The 25,886-nt window shown below is 40.1% G+C and overlaps 1 long non-coding RNA gene across 1 annotated transcript in view; it reads right to left on the bottom strand.

The window, feature by feature from the left end:
• LOC141932643 (uncharacterized) overlaps window positions 1-25,535 on the bottom strand; it is a 95,519-nt gene extending 69,984 nt beyond the window's left edge. The window contains exon 1 of the long non-coding RNA XR_012625872.1: window positions 25,437-25,535. This is a non-coding gene — a long non-coding RNA (uncharacterized LOC141932643). The remainder of the gene's footprint in view (window positions 1-25,436) is intronic.
• Between the last annotated feature and the right edge of the window lie 351 nt (window positions 25,536-25,886).

Raw genomic sequence — 25,886 nt, 5'->3', positions numbered from 1 at the left:
ATGCTGACTTTGAGTGTGTCACCATGCCCACGTAGCACTGTGAAATACTGGGAGGAGGTGTTAACTTGTTCCCTTAAAATGCTATGGGTACATAAACAGGAGATGGTGACTGAACCAATAAATCTTTCCTCTTAGGGCATTGTCCATGTGAGTACTGCACTAACATGACAAGGTTTCACTGCATTTTGCTGAAACAAAGTCCCTATCAGGCTTCACTGAGTCCTTAGAACATGTCCCATTTTCAAGCACTGCTCTATGCTTGGGAAAAAGTTTCTATTTTGTCTTCTTTTTTCCTCCAAGTGGTCCATGCATTTGTCACAAGACACATATCTGAAGCACAAGTACAGAGCAGAATGCCGACACATTGACATGAAATATGGAAAGTGCTCTTTCCCTCCCTGATGAAGAAACAGCAGATGAGAAATAAACATGTAAATGAAAAAAAAAAAAAAAAAAGAAAAAAAATCTATCCAATTTAGTGTCAGGGTTTAATCTCAGAGGGCAACTGAGCACCATGCAGCCACTTGCTTACTCACTCCTTCCCCCTCAGGGACAGGGAGGAGAAAATAAAACAAAAGGCTTGAGAATTGAGACAAGGACAGTGAGGGATGATTCACCCATCATGGTCACAGGCAAAAGACAGATTCAGTTTGGGAAAAAAGAACATCAATTTAATTTGAACACCACCACCACTACTTTACCAATCAATCAGAGTAGGACAGTGAGAAATACAATCACATCTTAAAAATATCTTCCCCCACCCCTCCTTTCTTCCCAGGCTCAGCTTTGTTCCCGATTTCTCTACGTCCTTCACCCTGAGCAGTGCAGGGGGGCAGGGGATGGGGGTTGCGGTCTGTTCATCATCCATTGTCTCTGCTGCTCCTTCCTCCTCAAGGGGAGGACTCCTCACACTCTTCCCCTGCTCCAGCGTGAGTTCACAGGAGACAGTACTCCACGAACTTCTCTCATGTGAGCCCTTCCCACAGGGCTGCAGCTCTTCACACACTGCTCCAGCGTGGGTCCCTGCCGTGGGCTGCATTCCTTCCCGCAGTAGACTGTTCTGTGACAAGCTTCCCTCAGCGTCCTGGCCTCCTTTGGGCATCCACCTGCTCCAGCATGGTGTCCTTCATGGGCTGCAGGTGGAGATCTGCTCCACCATGGACCTCCGTGGGCTTCAGGGGGACAGCCTGCCCCCTCACCACAGGCTGCAGGGCAGTCTCTGCACTGGCACACCTCTCTCCCTACCCCCTCCTCCTTTCTTCCACTTTCTTCCACGGTGTTTGCATAGGCATCTCCCTCACAACTCTAACTCCTCTCAAATTCCCCTTCTTAAATATATTATCACAGAGGTGCAGCCACTGTTGCTAATTGGCTTAGCCTTGGCCATAGGCAGATCTGACTTGATGCTGAGGGATCTTCAAGAAGCTTCTCATAGGAATCACTTCTGTAGCCCCCCACCTCTTACAAAAACCCTGCAACACACAAAATCAACACGCTTAGTAATGGGAAAATAAAGAATTCATAGATGACAATTTAGTCCTTAGAAAATGTTAAAGTTTCACTTGGCCTAGGAGGAGTGACAAATTGTAATCCTCAATGTGAAAGAATTATTATTACCTTCATCTGAGGTACTGGTGAAGTATGTCTGAGAAAATAAGAACTGAAAGCAAAACATAAATAAATATTTTAAACTTAGGAAATAAGAGTACATTTGGTGACACTATTTATTACACTGTTTTCCTGCTATCCTTCAGTTTTTGTATGCAGTTGTTTGTTTCTCTTCTAGATCTTTTATTGTCTCATTAAGGACACAAATGAAGGAATGCTTACCTGCGTAAGGGGTTTTTTTTGTGCTTCCCAAGGTGAATTCAGACTATTGTTTTTCTGTAGTGTGTCTGGTTTTCCCTTCCAGTTTATTTCATGTATGGGATATGTCTCAGTAAACAGAGCTCAGTGATCGCTTGGATTTTCATACAACAATTTATTAGAATGTGATCAAAAAGTTTGACAACATTTGGACAAGAAAGGTCATTCCCATGCTTTGTATCTATTAATGAAGTACTGCAGTTCTGAGGAGAGATACAATTATGCTGTTCTGCAAGACCTTTATGAAATTTCATTAGTGAAGTCTTTTACCAGTTTTCAAGGCACACAAAAAAATGGAAAAAAAAAAAAAAAAAGCATCTTATAACTTGTTTAAGATTAAGAAAATATATATACAGTCTTTTTAGAAGGAATGACAACTACAAGTTATAAAGCACATCAGCAACTCTAGAAAGAACTTACCAGGAGCCTGGAAAAGCAGACTGAAATTAAATGTGTAAATGTTTTTAGAGGGCAGAGGATATACCATGCATAATAGGATTAAACTGGCCTCATAGTTTAAGCCATTTGATCATGTGAATGGCAAAGGTTTTGTCATACGGCTTTGTGCTAGCCATCAGTATAAATAATATGTGTCTCCACATCATGCTGCACTGCCTATCCCCACAAACCTGTGCTCCTGAACGGTATTTAAAATAATGGTACGTTATGTTGATCCTGAGAAGAGCTTGAATTCAGGGGTGAGATTACCCCTTCTTGGCTGACGGAGATAAAATGTATGCAAGAAAGGATTCCTGGGATGTTTCTAAGCCAGTGACAGAGTCAAAAAGAATTGTGCCCAGCTTTTTCCCAGAAGAATTGTCTTCTCCTATAATGTGACATTTAGTCTTTATGTGAACTTTTGTTAATGTGTCTGATTGCAAGAGATTGCATGAACATTTTGTCCCGAAGGCAGAAATCACATCCAATACTTCCCTAACGTAATGTAATTAATTAATGTACTGCTCTTCATCAGAATAATCTCTCTGGGTGTTTTGTATAATTATATCTGAGTTCATATTTATCAGAAACTTCTCTAGAACAGCCACAAACAAGATTTGCTTTCCTAAGCCCACTGTATCTCATTATGATAGTGGAGAGATCATGCCCTCATGGAATTCATGATCTCAAGGGATATAGGCCAAGCAACAAGTATGATGTGACTCTGAAACTTAGGAAAGTGAACTTTTTGTTGTTTAAAGAACTAGTGGATGGGTCTCCCTGGAAAACTGCCTTCAGGGATAAAGGAGCAGAATAGAGCTGGCATCTATTTAAAGACATTTTCCTTAAAGCACAAGAACTCTTAATTCCCAAGTTCAAGAAATAGGGTAAGGAAGGCAGGAGACCAGCATGGTCAAGTAAGGACCTCCTGGTCAAACTGAAACACAAGAGGGAAATGAAGAGGCAGTGGAAGTAGGGACATGCATTCTGGGAAGAATATGGGATAATGTCTGTGAGTGTAAGGATGGGATCAGGATAGGTAAGGCTGGAGTTAAATTTGGTAAGGGATGTGAAGCAGAATAATAAGAAGGACTTCTACAGGTACATTAGTCAGGAAAGGAAGAAAAAATAAATTGTACCCTCGGGATAAATGAGACGGGGAATCTGGTGACAACTGACATGGAAAAGGATGAGGTACTCAACAAATTTTTTACCTCATTTTTCACTGGCAATTGCTCCTTCCACACCTCTCAAGTGAATGGACCTTAAGTCAGGGACTGGGAGAATGAAGTTACACCCATCATAGGAGATCAGGTTTGACCACCTGAGAAACCTGAATATACATAAATCCCTGAGATCCAGTGAGATGCATCCCAGGGTCCTGAGGGCACTGGCAGATGTAGTTGTCAAGCCACTCTCCATCATATTTCAAAGTCATGGCAGTCAGGTGAAGTCACCCAGTGACTGGAAAAAGGGAAATATCATGTCCATTTTTTAAAAAAAGGTAAAAAGGAGGACCCTGAGAACTACCAATCAGTCAGCCTTACCTCTGTGACTGGTAAGATCATGAAACAGATCCTCCTGGAAGTTATGTCAAGGCATATGGATGACAGGGAGGTGTTTAGAGACAGCCAACATGGCTTCACCAAGGGCAAATTGTGCCTGACTAATCTGGTGGGCTTTCTATGACAGAGTGAGTTGGTGAGTAACAGAGGAGCTACAGATGTCATCTACCTGGACTTCTGTAAATCCTTTGATATGGTCCTCCACAACATTCTTGCTTCTAATTGAAGAGATACAGATTTGATTGATGGACTGTTAGGTGGATAAGGAATTGGCTGAATGCTCATAGTCAAAGAGTTGTAGTCAGCATCTCTATGTCCGGATAGAAATCAGTGATAAATGGTGTCCATATTAGGACCAGTACTGTTTACTATCTTCATCAGTGACGGAAGTGGGATTGAGCGGACTTTCAACAACTTTGCTGATAACACCAAGCTGAGTGGTGCAGTTGATCCACTTGGGAAGGGATATCATCCAGAGGTAGCTTGACAGGTTTAAAGAGTGGGTACATGTGAACTTCACAATGTTCAATAAGGCCAATTACAAGGTTCTGCACCTTGGTTGAGCAGTATCAGCTCAGGCTGGGTGATGAATTAATTGAGAGCAGACCTGTGGAGAAGGACTTGAGGGTACTGATAGTTAAAAAGTTGGACATGAGCTGAAACTGAGATCAGAAAGTCAAAAGTATCCTGGGCTGCATAAAGAGAAGTGTGGCCTGCAGGTTCAGGGAGGTGATTCTCCCTCTCTGCTCTGGTGACACCCCACCTGGAGTACTGCATCCAGCTCTGGGGTTCCCAGCACAGAAAGACATGGACCTGCTGGAGCAGGTCTAGAGGAGGCCACAAAAATGATCAGGGGTCTGGAACACCTCTCCTGTGAATAAGGCTAAGAGTTGGGGTTATTCAGCCTGGAGAAGAGAAGGCTACATGGAAAATTTATTGCAGCCTTTCAATACTTAAAGGGGGCTTATAAGAAAGATGGAGAGAGACTTCTTCCACAGTCTGTAGTGATATGACAAGGGACAAAAGTTTAGAATGAAAGAGGATAGATTTAGATTAAATATAAGGAAGATAGTTTTTACAATGAGGTTGGTGAGATACTGGAACAGGTTGCCCAGAGAAGTTGTGGATGCTCCATCATTGAAAGTCATTCAAGGTCAGGATAGATGGGGCTTTAAGCAATTTCATATAGTGAAATATGTCCCTGTCCATGGCAGAGAAGTTGGACTAGATGATCTTTAAAGGTCCCTTCCAACCCAAACCATTCTATGATGATGCAGTTAACCACTATGTCTGTCTTTGAGCTTTCAATCACAGATTTAGGGTTATATATGAAACATCCCTTAGGGCACAATCTCTATGTATTAATACTAACATTGACCACTGTGTCTGGAGGGCTGTCTCTGAAGGGGGTTAGCAAAAGACTCAATCTGTCTGGAAGATGCTGCATACAGCCAACTTGACTTTGAATCACTGAGGTTACAAAGAAGAGTATAATATCAGAGCATTGTGTTAAGTCACCTTTGGGGCATCTCTTCAATACAAACAGATCTTCAGCTGACACAACTGTTCTCACTTTCTGACTGTTCTTACTGGGAAGGTTGGTCCTATTTATGAAACAGTAACTTGACATTTATGAGTCCTAGATTAAATTTCTTGTACCTCTGCAGACTTTTTTGTGACTTCGGACAAACCTTTTAGGAAAAGATGTTTAAAGGTATCGAACACCTACAGCTGTAAAGATGTGCCTAGTGATTTAAATAAGACATGGACATCTTTGAAAATGTCACAGAATACCAAATATCTTATTTTCAGATCTTCCTTTCAGTCTTTTTGTTCCTCAGTTACTCATCAGTAGACATGCGATAAGAACACTGTCCTGTCTCATGGGATAAAAATCCATCAGGATTGTGATATTTTTTCTATATCCAGATAAAAAATATGAGATTGAGAAGCCTGAATGAAGGTGTTAGATGGACAGAGGTGTGCATCATTCTTAGCATCATCTGAAAAATCACAGATTACAGTAGTTCTTATTTTATCACAGTAAGACAACTTTGAAATCTTCAAGCTGTGTATTTATCCAAGAGAATTGTATAAAAAGAACCCTCCTGCTACTCTAAAAAAATATTTATGTCAAGAGTTTGCAAAAGCAGATGAATTTGTATCGGTATAAATATATACTAAATAACACACTATAAAATCATGGTTATATAACAGAAAATTACAGATAAAATTACATCAGGATGTGGTAGTGGCATCTAATAGCACAGGTCTAAGAACAAAAGAACCAAATACAGATACAGTATTCTGTTGCTACAAAAAGGTTATTTGCCTGATCAGATGTTTCTGTCTGTAGCTCTTTCCCTTTGTTTGGAGCACGCTGAAGCGACAGATCAATATTTTCTTCTACTGAAAACTACAAATCCTTTTGATGGTGAAATCCTTATTCAAGAGATGATAACAAGTATGTTTTTGCCTAATTGGTTCTAATGCTGTCTGTGTAACTGCAGTGTGCCTTTGTAATCATTATCTTTTCATGAGCAGAAAGCAACATGTGGAAAGTTTAGTGAAAAGGGTTGGTTTGTAGGATAATAACATACCAGAGCATCTGAACTTGAAAGTAATGCCCTTTGATGCAGAAAGAGTAATCTGTCAGAATCCTATCTCCATCCTTTTCATTTGTGTTAAGTGCCCAGCAGAAAGCATCACTTCCACACAGTGCAGTTCTTTATGCAATTGTTGGTTTTGCTCTGTGATCAGTTGTTTTGCTACTTAAGTGGTGGTTTAATACATATTTCTTGACTAGCCTTTGTGTATGCTTGTATCTGTGTGTTGTGTCATTCAGTGAAAGTGAAGTGAGCCTCTCCTACAGACTGATGGGTCATCCTGCAAGTGGGCGGAGAATTCACAACAGCCTCTCTTCCTACCTCCATACAATTCCTCACCAAAAGAAGATCCTTGTTGGTCTTTGATGGAGAATACAAGAATAAGCAGGCAGGAAATTCAGGGGACAGTTCAATTATTAGATTCTGCCTATCTCATAATATCAAATGAGTTGGCCAAATTTGCTGATCTGATTGAAAGATAACCCAGAAAAAGACACAACAAAAAAATTGGTTTTTGGATCAGTTGTGAGTTAGTGATTTCACAGGAGTATTATCACTGGAACTACATAAAAGACAGGGCTGGTATGCTTGTATAAGGAAGAGAGAGAGCAGGAATAGCCCTTTTGGAGTGAGTTCCTATTATAGATTGATTCAGCTGGCTGTAAAACCACAAAATTGGAGCAGACTTTGCTTAATAAACACAATTCTGTGCTCTCTTTATAGTAAGAAGCAAAAGGACTAAGATATCTTTTATTAAAATATACTGAAACATACATTTCTTACATACAAGCATTTTAATCAGATTTCTCTTTACAAATTGTGATATTCCAGTTATTATTATAATGTTTTATAAGCTATGCCCCATGGATGCATTCTTGAATGGGGGCAGGCCACTGGAGATTAAAGGAAAATCTCCCAAAAGGGAAGACATCCTACATGATGGGCACACTGGCCTGATATTAGAACACATGGCTTGACCTGGACAGACACTGCTGCACTGTGATTTTACAAATTGCTTTCCCTTTCTTATATTTTAGCTTTGACAGCTGTAAAGCAGAAATAATTATATAGGCCTCCTTTGAAAGAGCATTCAGATTCATGAGAACAAAGTGTGCTCTTGCAGAAATGTGTATTACCAACAGTAATTAAGCCTTGCTGAGGTTAATGGAAGCAAGAAGACCTAGGAATAAGCTGAAGTTAAATCGTTTTTTTTTTTCTGTATACCACTTCATAGTGCTTATTATTAATGAAATCTGGAAGAAAAGCATCATTTGGGTAACTAAAGGGTTTAATCCCATGCCCAACTTTAGAGATATAAGAGGTCCTACTGACAGTATTGACATTGCTTGCATGGTAAGGCTTGACACATGTGTCAGCAAGGACTGATGACGAGTTGATAATAAAAACCCATTTCTGAAATGGATGGGAAATTCGTTTTGGATGGTTAGAAAGTGATCAACATCAGTCTGCCCTGTATTGTGTTCCTTAAAAGAAATGTTAGCCTTAAAATTCCTTCTTGTAACTTCCCAGATCCTATCATTGTCCACCACTGCACAAGTTGCAGATTCAACTGAACACATGGGAAAGTTGAATAACAATAAAGCTAAGAGTACATAAAACAATTTGAGGCAGTAATAAAGCTGGATTTGATGTAAATGGCACCAAGTTTGTAGCAAATGTTATGGAAGTCTGCTTACATCAGACCTGTTGGGTATCCATTAAATGCACAAGACCCTTTCCAAACAGCTATGTCAATTCATATCAGAACAAAAGAACAATAAAGTAGTTGTTTCTGTAAAAGTTGAAGATTATGAAATAAAATTCCAGTGGATTTGATATGTTGAGTGTTGTACTGTGTGTTTTTTAAGATTAAGTGCAGACTTTCTGATGAAACCTGACATGTTTATTTCTTCCTTCCCCAGCACAACTGAAAGAACCAATAAACACAAAAACTCTCCTGCAAAGATTGTGTTATTATTTTTCTTCCAGGCTTCTTGATGCACAATTCATTATTTATTTTATGGGTGGTAGTAAAAATAACTAACTAACTAAGTAGATATGTGTCCCCTCACCCCCAACATCAACAGAGCTGTAAGCACTGGTTTATCTGAAAAAACATTTACGACTTTTATAGGACACTTTTGGGTAAACTTTACAATGGTCGTTGAAAGGATTCTGAAAAAATGTTACATTGCCACAACATTATTTTCATGTTCCTACATTGCAATGACTGGAATTTCAGGTGAGTACTTACTTGGCTTTGTCAGCAGAGTGTTTTATCTGGAATATCATCATTCTGGGGAATTAAAAACATATGTATATAATGGCTAATTCATTTTGCCCACTACAACAACTGTATGTGATGACAACATGTGCAAGCTCTAAGGAGAACAGCCCTATAAGAAAAAATCAAACATTTTGCCTCCACTTCACACAGTAATGCCATATTTGCTGGAGTATTTCAAGAGCTCCTGTATTATGTTTGTAGTATGCTTCATAAACTGCACTAAGTAAAGCAGTAAAGACTAAATTGCTATGGAGAGTAGAATGAGTTGATCCAAATTTATTTTATATAATGGGATAAGGGAGATGATAATCCACAAAGAAGTGAGGAAGGAGTGGACTGAGTTAGAAAGCAAAACGTGCAGTGTCATGTGGAATAGAGAGACATTTAAAACAATAACAAGGTTGAAGGGTCCCCACTGAAGAATATGCACACCAATAATGAAGTTCCTACAGGACATCAATGTGGGGGAAGCTCTCATACCTTTTCAGGGAAATCTCCATGACTGGGGACCCATCTGAAGTGCTTGTATACTAATTAACACAGAGAGGGAGACAGTCAATGATATGGCAAGTCCACTCTTGATTGTCTTTAAAGGTCATTATGATCAGGGGAGGTTCCTGAGGATTGGAAGAAAACAAATATCACACCTGTCTTGCAGAATAGCAAGGAGGATCTGGAGAAATGGAGTGGTCAGCTTTATCTCAATATCTTGCAAGATGATGGAGCAAATCCTGCTGGAAACCATTTCCAAATATGTGTAGGGAAGAAAGTGATTGGGAGTAGTTAATACAGATTTATGAGGGTAAAACTATGGCTGACCAACCTGATACATTTCTACAAGGCATCTGTCTTGTGGGCAAGGGGAGAGTAGTAAATGTCATTTATCTTGATTTCAGCAAGGCTTTTGATAAAATCACTCATAACAGCCTTAGATAAACTATGAAATAAGAACAAGAGAAATGGATAGTGAGATGGACTGAAAGAGAGGTGAACTCTTGGGTTGTGATCAGCTGCACACAGTTGAACTGGAGGCCAGTTACTAGTGAGGTACCCCAGGGATCTGTACTGGAACCAATACTGTTTAAGATCATAATCAGAGCGCATCCTCACCAAGTCTGCAGATGATACAAAACTGGAAGGAGTGGCTGACACACCAGAGGGTTGTGCTACCATTGAGAGGAACCTGAATAGGCTGAAGAAATGAGCTGACAGGAAGCTCATGAAGCTCAACAATGGTAAGTGCAAAGTCCTGCCCCTGAGGAGGAATAACCCCATGCACCAGTACAGGTTGAGGACTAAGCAGCTTGAAAGCAGCTTTGCAGAAGAGGACCTGGGAGTCCTGGTGGACATCATGTTACATGTGTAATTCATCAGTGTGCCCTGCAGCAATGAAGGCCAGCTACCTCCTGGTCTGTATTAGGAACAGCATTGCCAGTAAGTCATAGAATCATAGAATAGTTTTGGTTGGAAAGGACCTTTAAAGATCATCTAGTTCCAACATCCTTGGCATGGACAGGGACTTCTTTCACTAGACAAAGTTGCTCAAAACCCTGGTTTTGAATCTGACCCTGAACACTTCGAATGATGGGGCATTCACAGCTTCTCTGGGCAACCTGTTCTAGTGTCTCATCTCCCTCATCATAAAAAATTTCTTCCTTATATCTAACCTAAATCCACCCTCCTTCAGTTTACAACTTCACTCAATCCCATTGTTTATGTTGTGGATGAAGTTATTAAATAGTTTTGGTTCCAGTACGGACCCTTGAGGGACACAACTCATTAGTGGTTTCCGCTTGGACATTGAGCCATTGAGTGTAACTCTGGACACAGTCATACAGCGAATTCATTATCCAGCTAAGACTCCACCCATCAAACCCTTATTTCTCCAATTTACTAGCAAGAATGTTGGGGGGGGTTGTACCAAAGGCCTTACAGGAATGCAGGTAGATGACATCAGTACTTCTTCCTTTGTTCACTGATGCAGTCACTCCATTGTAGAAGGCCACTAGATTAGTCAGGCATAGTTTGCCCTTGCTGAAGGTCAAGGGAGATGATATTGTCCCTCTGGTGTAGTGAGACAGATCTAGTGTGCTGTGTCCACTGTTGGTGGCTGGACCGGATGATCTTTAACGGCCTGTTGCAACTTCAACTATTCTCTAAATCCATGATTCTCTAATGGGACCTTTTATTGAAAATCAGCTTATATAAACATAATTTTGTGTGGAAAACCATCCAAAGGAGACACGAAAACTGCATAATGATCAATTTCAACATAACAAGAACATGATTAGAGGAGTGCTGATATGCTAGAGTTCTTTTGTAGAAACTCCAGTGATTATGCAAAGATGATGTTACAGGAACTTATGAAAAATGCAACACAAAGATCTTGGAAACATCAGTAAGGCAAAAAAAGAATATAAAAGCTCACCAAGAAGAAGCAAGAAGGCAAAGGAAATAACATTGCATTTACATTGGGAAAAAGCAAGTTAATAAACTTAAAGAATTTTAAAAAGGAGAGAAAACACAATCAGATAATAATGTTTAAAAATCTGGAGTTGATAATAGATAATAAGAAATTAAATAATTATCATTGTTGTGGGAAACAATGTTGCGATTAAATAGCAGAGATTCATGTGATTTTCTGCTGCTTATTCTGAGACCTTGCATCTCAAAAGAAAGTTACCTGGTGAGATAACATCTGGTATGCTCATAGATACACGGATTTTGAGGTAATTTTCATCATTTAGTCTGATTTCACTCATCAAGAAACTTTTGAGTTCTGACATCCAACATCTTCTAGTTCAGTTTTCCTCTTGAAAGCTTCTTGAAAGTTCAAATGTCAATATTGTCCCAAACTTGCTGGGACATGAGAAAGAACCACCAATGAGGAGACTAATCACATGTTGTGATTTGCTCTTAGACTCTTTAGACTCAGAAAACAAGGTGTTTAGCATCTGGAAAGAAGAAGTGGTGCCAAAAAGATGTGTTTCTGAAAAGAAGGGGGGAAAAAGAAAGACGGTATCCAGCAGTAAGAAGGTGAAGGTTCTGGTTGAAGGAAACATCCTAGAAGTGGGAGGAGGTCTGGGAGATGGAGAAGATATGTGGAGATGAGACATTGAGTGTGCCCAGGGACCTTGGCCAGTAGCGTCCGTGACTGGTGATTGCAAGCAGCAGCGCTGCTTGGACCAATATGACTTTCTGCCTGAGCATCATGGACCAGCAGTAATCTCCTTGCAGGGGAGGGGAGTTAAGACCTGGTGAGCATAACACTGCAGGGGAGAGTGAGCGAGTTAGATTATCAAGTAGGGCAAAACTTCTGCCTCCTTGCTTCTTAAATAAACCCAAGTATCCAGTTACACTACAGGTTGTTATTTAGTCTTTCTTGTCCATGACATAATACAGACAGCGAAAAGGAGAAACTAGGCCCTCATGTATGATGAAGGGTTTGCAGGACAGATATAAAAAAAAGTAGCTCTTTGCCCATGTGAGAGACAACTTGTAAAAACAGGATTGAGAGAAACACGGACTGAGAAAAACAGCCTCAGAAAGAGATAAAAGTTAGCCAGGGGGTTGGAGGCCCTCCGAGATAAGGAATCTCTCAAACACTTGCAAGTGACAAAACTATAGTCACGGGGTGGATAGTGTGGAGATCAAAGCTGATAAGACTGCCCCAGTAACACAGGATGTAGCTGGAGGGGGGAGCCCTGTGGAGACAGGACAGTTCTGCTCTGGTGCACCTGGTCAGATTTCAAGGGCCATCTGTCCGGTGAATGACCTTTGCTTCATTATCCACGGAATGCATCTTAAAGTTAACACCCCTGAATATGCTAATGAAGACTAACAAGATCATGCTAATTACATCATCCCATGAAACACCTTACCCCTCCCCAGACATGGGATATGTAGGTATGCGGGTCAACCTAGGGGACAGACCCAAGGAAAGTGGGTATAAATCAAGGTGGAGGAAAGGCAAGGGGGGGCCCAGAGAGTGAAGTGAAGCGAAGAAGACGGATGCCTCCCGCAACCGTCGCTGGCGGGATTGATGCAGGAACCCAGACCGGTGACCTCTATTCCTCTATTCTCTCCATCTCCCTCCTTTCCTTTTTCCCCTTTTCCTTCACTACCATTAAGCAATGCAAGGCATGCTGTATTGCTTGCCACAACTCATTATATACTTAGCCAGTTATGTATCCAATTAGTACATTGTGGGAAGTTAATAAATGTTTGGATTTTGAGACTTGTCTCACCGTTGTCCACTCTGTTGGGGATTTATGAATCTGAGTCACTTGTCTCCCTCATCTGAGCGGGATGTGACAGCTCAAAGCAAGAAAATCTCAGAGTCCCTGTTAGTTTAATGTGTGGAAAATACCTCCCTAGTTGCAAATCTTTACTATTATTATATTTATTTATAGATAAATGAACAATTTGAAGGAAATTTTCTGACTACTTATAGGATACATAACCTCTCCGTTTGATGTTAGAAAAAACAAAACCAACCAACCAACCAAAAAAATCCCTGAACAACTAATTAATCTAATATAATTTATTTTGCATAATGTGGATTTCTTCTTGACTTCTGTCAGTTACCAATGGAAACACAAAAACGCTTATGGTCATTGTTTTAAACCCAAACTGTAAGAGATATGAGGATACCAACAAAATGTAAAACTTCTATAAGGATCAATAAGGGAAAGAGAAGAAGCAGAGACTGCAAGTATCCAACAGGACCATTGACTCTGACTCCTGAGTACAAAGTAATAGGTATTTTATCTTTCAGAACTGAGATTATATCATCAAATGTATAGAAAGATATCTAACCTTCTTCAAAAGGCTATAAAGTTCAGAAATTAAGAACTAGTCTCAAGCTTTTACCCACTGATAACATATACTGTAATACCCCACGTAGCTCCCAACAGCACCTCAGCCTAAATATGGAAGCTGCTTTTAACTGCTGGGTGTGAGTTTCCCCTTGCATATTCTAAATTCCTGCAGAAGTCCTGGAATTTAATTTTGCATGCCTTAAATCCACAAAATTCTCCAACTGCAATCCCACAATAGTTGTGTTTTTGTCCTCTGTACCCAGATGTAGACCCAGAAAGAAAGATTAATTCCCTGGAATGGGATACATCTTAATCACCTTTAGACATAGAAACTGCAGATACCTACATCTGAGTTAATTGTCTAGATAGAGAAAAAAAACCAGAAAAAGTAGGCTTGCAGTTAATTTGTGTTCAAGGTTTCCTTCAGTAATGAATCACAGACTATTAATTTATAGCCATTAAAATAAAGGGAACCTAGAAAAGCAGGTTTATAAGAAATATTTGCCTTGGGAATATATCAATATCAGGTTTATATTGTAGTGGAATAAAATTTCATAAGAAAATTATACAATATGGATCATTTTCGTGCAAAGTACAAGGAGGGACTTCAGTGTGCATCAGGGTCTCACAGAGCTCCAGTTAACTGAGGACAACCTGGCGGTAAAACCTTGTATCAATGTACACAACTGTGTAATGTACATCCGTGTATTCAAACCTCTACTAGCACTAGTCCCTCTGACCTCACTGTCTTTCTTTGTAAACTATTACAGTGCTTGATTACTCTAATTGCTTGGAATCTGTGCTTCTTAATTTCTGTTTTGTTTTGGTTTGTTTTTTTTCAACACAGGGATGTAAGAAACTTAAACTGGTCTCACTGTTCGCTGAATCCTGTTCTGAATTTTTCTCTGCACTCACCTCATTATTAGATGCAGTGCTAAACTCAATTTCTTTAATAAGCTGAATAGACTGAGCTCCTAAAGCTTTTCAACATAAAATATGATCCGTAGAGCATTTTTGCTGTCCTCCTGCCATCTTCCTTCTTGCACCACTATTTTTCTGCATCCTTTAAAAGTCTGAACCACAGCACTGTATACAGAGAAAAGACAATTTCTTCATATTTGTTTGACAGTCCTGTTTTTTCTACTTATGAAGATGATTTTAGTCCTTTCTGTTGCAGCACTTCACTGCTAGCATGTTGAGATGATATTCTATTGTTGAACAAAAGGGTTTTTTTCTCTGATTTACTACCTTCCACTGTAAGGTCCCTCATCAAGTCAGTTCAGCATGAATTTTCTGCTCTTGTACATGTTACTGAGCAGTTGATTATTGGGAAACAATTTTAAGATACTTTAGAATATTGTGTTGAAGAAGTATGTCTTCTTCATTATTTACCTATCATCTCATCTATTTTTTTATTGTCTTCAAGATTTATCTGTAACTATTTTATATAATCATTGAGATCTTTACTATAAGCATTGTAAATTGGTGTCATGGTTTGAGCTCAGAGGGCAACTGAACACCATGCAGCCACCCACTCACCCCTTCCCCCTCAGCGCTGAGAAGGAGGGAAGCAAAGGGACCCAGAAAATTGAGATAAGATCAGGGAGGGATGATGTCATCCTTTTTAAGGCATACGCAAAAACCAAACTCATTAGGGGAAGGAAAAAAGAACATAAATTTAATACAGACACTAACAACAACACTTAATGGACAGAGTAGGGCCATGAGAAGCATTACCACATCTTGAAAACACCTTCCCCCATCCCTCCCTTCTCCCCAGGCGCAGCTTTGCTCCCGATATCTCTACCTCCTCCCCACCAGCAGTGCAGGGGTCAGGGAATAGGGGGTGCGGTCAGTTCCGCTGCTTCTTCCACCTCGGGGCGGGGTTGGAACTTCTGGCATTCCTTGCCTGCTCCAGCGCAGTCCCCTCTCACAGGAGACAGTCCTCCACAAACCAACTCCAACATGAGTCACTCCCACAGGCGTGTGGGTCACCCTGCGTATTGCAATCCTCACAGCACCAAACTACAACAGTGGGGCCTTCTTCCCACAGGGTCCTGGCCTTCTTCGGGTGCAGTCACCTGTCCTGGCGTGGGGCCCCCCACAGGCCGCAAATCGGCATCTGCTCCGCCATAGACCCCCATGGGTGGTGGGGGGTGGCCCTGTCCTCTCACCATGGGATACAGGGGAGTCTCTGCTCCGGTGCACCTCCTCCCTCTTTCCCCCCTTCTCCTCCTTTTTTCCACTGACCTCAGTGTTCTCACAGATGTTCTCCTTGAAACTTCTCACAACTCCCACAATTCCTCCCAGGTTCCCCTTCTTAAATATGTTACTGCATAGGCACAGTTAATTGGCTCAGCCTTGGTGCAAAGGGGGGATCCAACTTGGAGCTGGGGGAGCTTCAAGAAACTTCTCACAGGGGGTCACCGCTGTAGCCCCCTCCCCTGCTATGAAAAAAACCCACCACTCACTCAAACCAGGAGAGTTTTTCAGTTCATGGATGACTCCCTTTAACAGCTGCTACAGTAAGTGATGTTAATCCATTTGATGTTTTATTTGTTCCATGGAAAGTAAAATATTGTGTAGTACTTTCTGAAATGCTGTGCAGAAATTCAAGTGTGCTACATCAATATGTTCATCTTGGTCAGATGGATGAATAATAGAAGCATAGAATGGGAAGAGACATTCCGTGTCATTGAACACAGTTTTATTTTATCACAAATGACGATGTTATGTAATATATTTTATAGACTGTTCTATAAACAAACAAGTATGTTTGCCTGACTATGACAATTAGCCTGGTGTATCACAGCTTCATTACTGTTATGATTAAAAGCCTTCTTCTAAATTCTAGCCTGAGTTTATTAATTACAATAATGCTTTCTCGTCCCATGATTCTCCTTTATCTTAAATAGTTCTTCTGTCATCTTGATATTTATTCCCAGATATAGTGATATTCAGTTCCAGACATATTTGTAACCTGAATGCTTTTTTTTTCTCCCCCCAGGTGAACCAAACCCAATTCTTTTACTCTTGGTATATAAAACAGTCTCATTATTCTTGGATTTTCATAGAAAATATTTTCGGCAGTTATACTATCATCAGGAAAATGACAGGCTTATTTGATGAGCCACATGCATAGCCAGTAATCATGGGTTTTGCTCCTTTGTGTATTGGATAACCATTTTATCATTACACTATTTTCCCTGGGTTTGAAGTTAAGCTAAGTAAGCAGTTTTCAGTTTTTGCAAGATCTCTCTGTCCTACTTAAAAATATAAACTAAGCTGGTGGTCTTTCAGTCAAGAAGTTGCATGACTCCAATTTATTAATTTGTTTGTTTGTTCATTCATTTATTTATTTATTTAATACTGTTTCTTGTTCAGGAAGCTCCTTAAAATAGATCTTAGAATAAATAAGTTTCTGGATTTGAAAATGTTGATTTTCAGCAAATCCTGCTTATAACCACCTTTGTTAGAAATGCTATGCTCTCTGTTTTATTCACAGCATCATGCAAAGCAAAAATACATACTACACTTTTTTCCTTGTTGTGCATCCCTATCTCTTATACTTCCATTCAAATGTAACGGTGGATGCATATATCACTTAGGAGCTCACCTTCATTGTAATATGCCTACTTACTGGGCCATGACCCATGATTTTTACTTGGCCATTTAAACTTCAGTGATTGTTTCGCTTTCTTTATCAGCTTCCTGCTTTAAATTTTCTATTAGAATTCATTATGTTCAAGCGGTTACTTTTCCATATCATATTGCATATTAAACTAGAATAGTAATTTTCACCTCTTCTTTTAATCAAGACTTTTTTTGTGTAATGATAGATTGTCTGTGTTTATGAAATCATGGCTTCTTGTGCATCCAATAAAATGTCCTTGAAGACTTTACAATGTCCGTTAACACTTCTTTCTTTAAATTTATCACTTCATATAAAACATCATTAAGTATTGGGATTAAATTTATCACTTAATATAAAACTTCTTCAGTGTTAGGATGTTAATATTAATATAATCTCTTGAAATCAGAGAAAGACTTGTCAGTTCCTGTTGTAAGTGATTATAAATGATGAGCAAATCCTAAGGGTTCCATAAGCTTAATGATGTCCAAAAATCCAGATGATTTTTGTAAATGCAGACACCTTTTCTTTCTCACCAATGTAACCATAGTTGATATAGCTGACTAATCTCACCAGTTTCCTCCAGCAACAAGACTCTGTCTGGTTCCTCTTGTTATTTCAGAGTCAGCTCTCTAATTTGTCACTGTTCCCAGTGCTTATCATTGCTTCTTAAAAGCGGCCTCATGGATTTGTTGCTAAGTCCTGTAACTATTTACTTTTAAACCTGCTGCTTTCTTGAACATGAAATTTTGTCTGTATTGCAAAACCTCTTATGGCAAGATACTCTCTTTTAAAAAGAGCTATATCTCTGCAAGAGAAGAAGATCTTTCCAACGGTAAGGCAGGATGTCGCTGCAGAATGTAGTAAGTGCCTAGTCGGGGTTCAGCAAAGTCTACAAGATTGTCAACACAGTAAGAAGGAACAGAAAGGAAACAACCTTTTCTGCAGGAATATCCAGGTTCATACTTTTCAGGAAAAAAACATGTGATGATCAAACATTTATTTGTGAATCAAAATATGAGCTGAATGTACATAATGACACCCAGAAGATATACTATATCCTTACCAAGCTGTTACAAGAAAAACTTTCTTGTTAAATGAAAATACTTAAGATAATGAATGGGAAAAAAACCTCCTGTTCTTTACAGTGATGAAGTTGCATAGTATCACTCATGTTGGAAGGGACCTCTGGAGGTCACCTGGTCCAACTTCCCTGCTCAAGCAGGACCGCCTACAGTCAGTTGCTCGGGACTGTGTCCAGATAATGTTTTAATATCTCCAAGGATGGATAGGCCACAACCTCCCTGGACAACCTTTGCCAGTGTTCAGTCACCCTCACAGTAAAAAAGTGTTTCCTCATTTTAAAAAAGAACCTCCTGTGTTTCAGTTTGTGCCCATTGCTTCCTGTCCTGTCACTAGGCACAACTAAAAAGAGCCTAACTCCATCCTCTTTGCACCCTCCCTTCAAATATTAATCCATATTAATAAGATCCCCCCGAAGTCTTCTTTTCTCCAGGCTGAACAACCCCAACTCTCTCAGCCTTTCCTCATAGGAGAGATCTCCAGTCCCTTCATCCTTTTTGCACTTTCACTGTATTCTCTCCAGTACGTCCATGTGTCTCTTGCACTTTGGAGTCCACAACTGGACTCAGCTCTCCTGATAGGTCTTATCAGTACCTTGACTTGTTGACAATGCTATTCCTAATGCAGCCCAGGAGACTGTTGGGCACTTTTATTACTATGGGCACATTGCTGGATTGTGTGAAACCTTTTCTGCAAAGCTGCTTTACAGCTGGTCAGCCCTCAGTAGGTATTGTTGCATTGGATTATTCCTCCCCAGGAGCAGGACTTGGCTTTTTCCTTTGTTGAAATTTATAATGTTCCCATCAGTCCAGCTCTCCATCCTGTCAAGGTACCTCCAAATGGCAGCACAGCATGTGAATGTGGGAATTCATTGGTCTGAATCAGGAGAGGAGGGATTTCAGACCATAGCCCGTGAGACTGTGTAAGTCCCATACATATTTCACCTCTGGCATTTTCCCTCATTCAGCGATTTCATATTCTGACACTAAAACTAAAATGTTCTCATGAAAGGCTTCCATTTGACAATCTGTGTTTTCTGATATTTAACAGCTCGTTTTATGGCTTCCAGACTTTCTGCATTCTTTTCTTTTCAGGTAATGGGTACATCCCTACTTACTGCCCAGGTGCAGAATGAGAGACATCTGTGCTCCTAGATATAGGAAGCCAACAAAGGGAAAGAATATACGTTACTGATTCAGTCTGTAGAGGAATGTCTAGATTCAAGGTCGTAAGTCATGAAAAACATTAGCTCCTCAAAGGAGGCATTGAGACAGTGTGGGGAGAACTTGAAGGAATATCATCATAATTCCTCCATCTGGCGACAAACATTCTGTCATTTGCTGTCCTAATAAGGAACACAGTGATTAAATATGGCTAAGCACTCAGGCTAGTTGTGATTTTTTAATTAAAAGAAAAGGAAATTGTTTTGATTTTTTATCATAGGAGAAAGATATATTGTCAACCCTTGTGCACAGATGCAATTGTATTAAAATTCTGACTAAGTCTCTGAAGCAGAGAATAAAACCCAGTATGGCCTTGTTTAGGCTTTTCTTCAGAAATATGAAACACCTGTAATCAACGGCATTGGCTAATGGATGGTATTTTATGCAACAATACTTTGGGCTTATTTTTGCTGGCTTTGAAAGTACCCATACACTGTCATATTGGTATGTCCTTTAAATATAGCACAGGTTGTATAGTACAGACCTGACTGAGACTGTCAGGGAACAAGGAAGACTATCAGATGTTGAGGAGTGTATAAGGGCTCTGTTAGTCTGCATATTTGCAAAATCTCTCTTTCACTGCAAGAACTAACTCCCTACTTTCTATTTCTCTTATTTTCTGTTTTTCCTCCTTAAAAACCTGCTACAGACCATTTTCAGAGAGAAGGACACTATGCTAGAATAGACTTTTGGGGTGAACCCCACACTTTTTTACAGAAATATTTGAAGTAAAAAAAGTAACAACAGTGCACAAAGTCAAACAGTCGTGCACGTAACTGTATTTGTTGACAGCTATGTCAGAGCACCATGCATGTTAAAAATGGTCTAGTTTGGTGCCAAATCCCATTAAAATCATAGAACATCATCTGTTGATTTCAACAAGATACTTAATTTGAAGTAAAAATGTATCCTCTGAAATATAGTATCTATTTATAGATATAATATAGACATAATACTTTGTTACCAGTAAATAAGAGTACAAATAACTGATTTCAACTCCCTCAATTCCTTTTACCCCAATAACTGCCAAACTTACCACAGGTGAGTGGTACTCAGAAGTTCTTATCATCTCAAGGGTGTCTGATGGCCTACATGAAATAAATTTGTGGATGAGTTCCACTGCCTATATTTCATTCATAGTCATGACTTTCTTCCATGAAGAAAGTCTGAGCATAGTGTAGTTAGGACTCAGTCTTCCCTTATCTATACCAGAATCTTTCACCATACTATCATAGAAACATGTAAGCAACAAAATACTCTGTGCCTAGCCTGAGACAGTTCTTAAGAAGTACTATATTAATTCATTAAGCAGAAAAAATAATATGCATATTTAAAGAGAGTGAGGCGAGAAGAGAGAAGGTTGTCGTACTAAAATATGTCCATTTATCCTGTGGCAGTACTCGGAGATGTTTTTCACATTGGTTGGTATACCCAGTTAATCCTGTTAACTGTAAATGATGAGTCAAGTTGACAGCTTGGTCCCTATTTATGCTTGTATTTTCTTTATGCTCAAATTTTAAATAAATGTAATTTGATGGGGATGAATAAACCCCTCTGGCTTTTTACTGAAACAGCTCAGGAAAAGGTTGTTTTAAATGGAAATAAAAGAATGCAAACCAGAACTACCTGAGAGCAAAGTAGCAGAGCAGTTCTAAAATCCTGTGTACCTTACCTACCAAGTAAAAGAGTGAAAATGGAAGAGAACCTCTATAATAAATGAATTCACTATCTAATATTTACAGTTTGGTCAGCATCACAAACTACATGGGCAGGAAAATATTAATATTTCTTTAATAAGGTATAATGTTTGTTAGAGAAGACGAAACAATAATGGAAAATAGCCTTAACGGACAGCCTGAACATGAGATACCAGCAAATTTACTTTCTGCTACCGGATGATCTAAACAGCTACTCTGATCATTAGTGTAATATGTCTTAACTCGTTAGATTATGCTCCCCTCCCCTCTCCTCCCCTCTCCTCTCCTCCCCTCTCCTCCCCTCTCCTCCCCTCCCCTCCTCTCCTCTCCTCTCCTCTCCTCTCCTCTCCTCTCCTCTCCTCTCCTCTCCTCTCCTCTCCTCTCCTCTCCTCTCCTCTCCTCTCCTCTCCTCTCCTCTCCTCTCCTCTCCTCTCCTCTCCTCTCCTCTCCTCTCCTCTCCTCTCCTCTCCTCTCCTCTCCTCTCCTCTCCTCTCCTCTCCTCTCCTCTCCTCTCCTCTCCTCTCCTCTCCTCTCACAATAGGCAAGGGTTACAAACTGAAACACAAAAAAATTCCATTTAAACAGAAGAAGAAACACTTTCTTCTCCCTCCCCCTACCCCCACCATGAGGGTGACTGAGCACAAGAAAAGGTTACCCAGAGAAGTTCTTGAGTCTCTGTCCTTGGAGATATTAAAAACCCAACTGGATATGGCCCTGAACAACCTGCTCTAGTTGACTCCGCTTTGAGCAGGAGGTTGGACTAGGTGATCTCCAGAGGTGCCTTCCCACATTAGACAGCCTGTGATTGTGTGAAGAAACTTCAGTAGCTCCTTTATAAGATGGAGTGAACACACACAGAGGTATAAATATGTCTCCATTGACAGCCCAGCTTTGACAAATTCTTTGAATAATCAGTCAAGAGAGAATACAGAAATGAAACAAATTTTTAGAAACAAATTTTTATAATTACTACTGAAGTAAATCTTTGGAATTAACGCTGGAATCAGGAAACACACAGGAGAGGTGTTGTGCAAATCATTTTATACAGAAAGCTGGTGAGACAAGGCATATTGCCAGATTAAGTCATATCAAGAGACAATGAAATATGATAACCGATGATCTCAGCACACCAGTGACCTGTCTCTTCTTGTGTATTTTGTAACTTTTAGAGAAAGAAGAAGAAAAGGTTTGGCTTTGCACACAGCTTCTCCCAGCCATGAAAGGCCACTCCAGTGAAAGCACAGACATGATAGGTCATTCAGCAGTGAGTAGGAGCTTGGTGTTGCAGAGTATGGCAACAAGAATATGAACTGTGAATGTAGACCTAAGTATAGAGTTCAGCTCCTTTAGGTCTTATTTGCTATTTACATTTTTGGCTGAAGTGCCAACTAAGTTGCAGGTCCCAAGTAACCTTTCTTTGGAAGGAAAGTGATGATTTCAAAAGTTGCATTTGGGACAAGTCCCAGGTCTCTGCCCTGCCTATGCCTATGCCTCTCAAAAGTCAGTAAGAGGAGTCTGGTCTTGCACTGAGCCACTGGTCTGGGATTTGAGCTTCTTCCCCAGAAATGATGTGAAACAGGATCTGTGAGCATGTCTGTGTATGAACTATGTGACTGGAGTAATGGCAGGGTAGGCCCTTGCCTCAAATGACAGCATAGACCCAACTGCCTTGGGCTGACTTCTTGAAAGTGTGATTTGGGAATGCAGTAGTGAGGAGAGACAGAAGAGGGATGGGGACACTGAAAATAAGGAGATAATCTTTGATACTGTCAGAAAGGTTACAGGGGTCTCCATCACTCCTGCATGATTCAGTTCTTTCCAGATGTATAGTATGTGATAGATTGCTCAAGACTGTAGGGACACCAGTGCAGACCAAGGAGGTTTCTCTTAGCACAGAGTGATATAATTCTTGTCAGACTGACATTCATTCTCACTTGCTTCCCCCTTCTGTCAGCTGAGAACCAGATTCCAGCATCAGGCAGATGGAAAAAGAAATAAGGAAAAATATAAAGCTCTCACAGAATCATTCTGTGCAGATGTTAACATCTTAGGGGTATTCACAGAAGTTCACATACAAAACTTTCAGCTGAAAGACAGATGACACCTACTCTAATAAGCATTGGTCTCTAAACAGGCATTCATTGATTTTAATCTTGTTAAATCATGTTCTAGTTATTCGAAGACAGAAAGAAGGAAAGAAATCTAAAACACAACTCGGCAATAACCAAATTCCCCAGGAGATGAAATCAACAATTTTACTGACTTCTCAGGCTAGATAATAGGAGTTTAAAAGAATTTGAAGGATAGGTAATGAAAGCTGTTTTGTTTTACAATCTGGTAACATACCAGAAATAAGTAGCTATAGAGAAAGTAGATTTTTAAAGGCAAAATGTGAATAAGACTTTGCAACAGGAGTAAGAAAAGATATTCCAGTGAGATCCAAGCTCTCATGAAATCCATTTGCTCATAAAAAAACATATGACACTGTATTTATTTTCGGAGCATGCTTATGAGTGGCTTTGTAAGGCTGAAATTGCCATGTATACTCCAACCACTAAATCTCCAGTCAAAAAATGGTTTTGACACTTTTCAGAGACAATACTATGGACCAGGAAAACTGTGTAGTCCAAAAGCAGAAATCAGTCTTAGCTCTGAGTTCCAGCACCTGAAATGTGCCAAACAGCAGATCTAAACTAGGTGCCCAGGTATTCATAAGTTGTTTGCTTTTTTCCCTTTCTTTTACTGAACGGTGTTCTCAGATCACACAGAAAATGTACTTGCTTTGTGGCAAGTGGTCACTTACAGAAAGAGGCAGTTCAGAGCTTGGCGGTGTGTCAGGTTGCACCCTGTTCCCACTCTTGCCAGTGACTTAAGGAGCAGTTCAGGGCAAGCATATCCATCTTGTTTCCCCCATTTGTAGAATCACAGCATCATAAATGTGCTTAGGGCTTTAAGCCATCTAAAATGACATCATTTCTATCATGGAGAGATAGCAACCAAATATGACTGTAATTAATGCCACTTACTAGCCTTGCTTTGGGTGGAGTGAAACTCAGTCCACTAATGCTTGTAAAATGCTTCAAGATTCCCTGATGTAAGCATCAGAATCTAAAGCATTAGCCTTGTAAGTGATGGCAGAGTGCACTCTGGAAGGAAGAATAGCAATAGGATCATTGGGTTAAACTCTCCAAACTCAGAGGAATTTTCACTGGCTCCTCACAGTGTTTCTTTCCCAAGAGCATGTCTCGGTAGCAGCTCTAATCCTGACAATAAGCAGTAGTGACTTCACATGAACACCAGTGTATCATAAGGTCTCCTCCTTTTGATCCTGAGCTGGAGGGATGTTATGTGAACTTATTTGTTGAGAAATTACCCTGTTACTTATATGTCTCTCCATTTCTGTGGCAGTGTCCACTGACATTTCAGAACAGGCGGTGGTTAATGCTGCTCTCTTCCCTTGTAGACAGTCAGCTCTTGGGTATTACAAAGGGAATGTCTCCTGCTGCACATGGCTTTGGCCTTAAAAATACCAAGGAATTAACTGAAGATCCCTCACTGTCTCTCTGAATAGTTCGACTGCCAATATTTTTAGGACAGGCCTGCTGACCTTTTACTGCTTTTAGCCATTTAGCATATGTCATGTTGGAAATAATCCTCTGGAAAAATCCCTGCCAGACAACTGCCCAAGACCTGGTTCAACTGATCTGTATGTCCAGTCTTATCCAGTATGACTGTGTCAGGTGCATAGAGGATGACTACACCCTGGATTAAACACTGTGTAATTTAACCCTGGGGTCTGGCCCAAAGAATGCATTTTCTAGCATAAGGCTTGCAGCCTTGATTCAGCCAAGGCAAACATAAACAGAAAACTCTGTGCTGAGAGAAGTTATTCCTTGTGTTGACTGTGGATTACTGTGGAATGCATATGTGCCTTTGAAAAGGTGCTGCATATGGCTGTAAGGTTATAGAACATAAAGTCATGGCATTTCTCTAGTCCAGTGAGTGATGCTGAGCACAAAGCTTTTTCATCCACAGCCCATCAAATAATCAGGTGTTTATAGAGTTAGCCTGGACAGTTTATAAAAGTCTTGTTATGGTCATAACAAGATGAACATATGGTTCATCAAGAGTCAAAAAAAAACCCACCAGAAAACCTCATTAACATCCTTTTGGAATATTTAACTTAGTAAACCCAGAAAGTAAAAAGCTATGGTACGTACCCATGAAGACAAAATTTGGCTGTTCTAGGTCAGTGTCACTCCAGTGAGTTCTGTGTTTGAAATAAGAGACCTTGTCTTGTTAGGGTGAGCAGAGAAATGTCCTTCCGTTTGGCTCTCTCACATAAGAGTCAGCTGCTTGTGTACCTTCAGAGATCTACTGTGTCTCATCTAAGAAGTGTAGCAAGTTGTTCTGATAGTTTGCAGCTCCCATATTATTCCCAGATCCTTGTTCCCTGCATTTCTTTTTGTTTGTGCTTGCTCAGAGAATAGGGATTGTCTGAGAGTACACACCTCAGTGACCTAAGTAGAAATAATCTGTCAGTGAAGGGTGATAATCATCCACCAATCCAGTCCTTTTCCCCCCCTCCTTCCTTCCATTTTTCCTCTCAAGTGAGCAGCTCAGTCACTCCCAGAGCACAGTAATAGAAGGAATGAAAGACACAGGAATTA

Source organism: Strix aluco, chromosome 1 (assembly GCF_031877795.1).
Source record: "Strix aluco isolate bStrAlu1 chromosome 1, bStrAlu1.hap1, whole genome shotgun sequence".
NCBI classification, from domain to species: Eukaryota; Metazoa; Chordata; class Aves; order Strigiformes; family Strigidae; genus Strix; species Strix aluco.
Note: the sequence above shows the minus strand (reverse complement) of the source record. Positions and strands in the feature narration are given on the sequence as shown.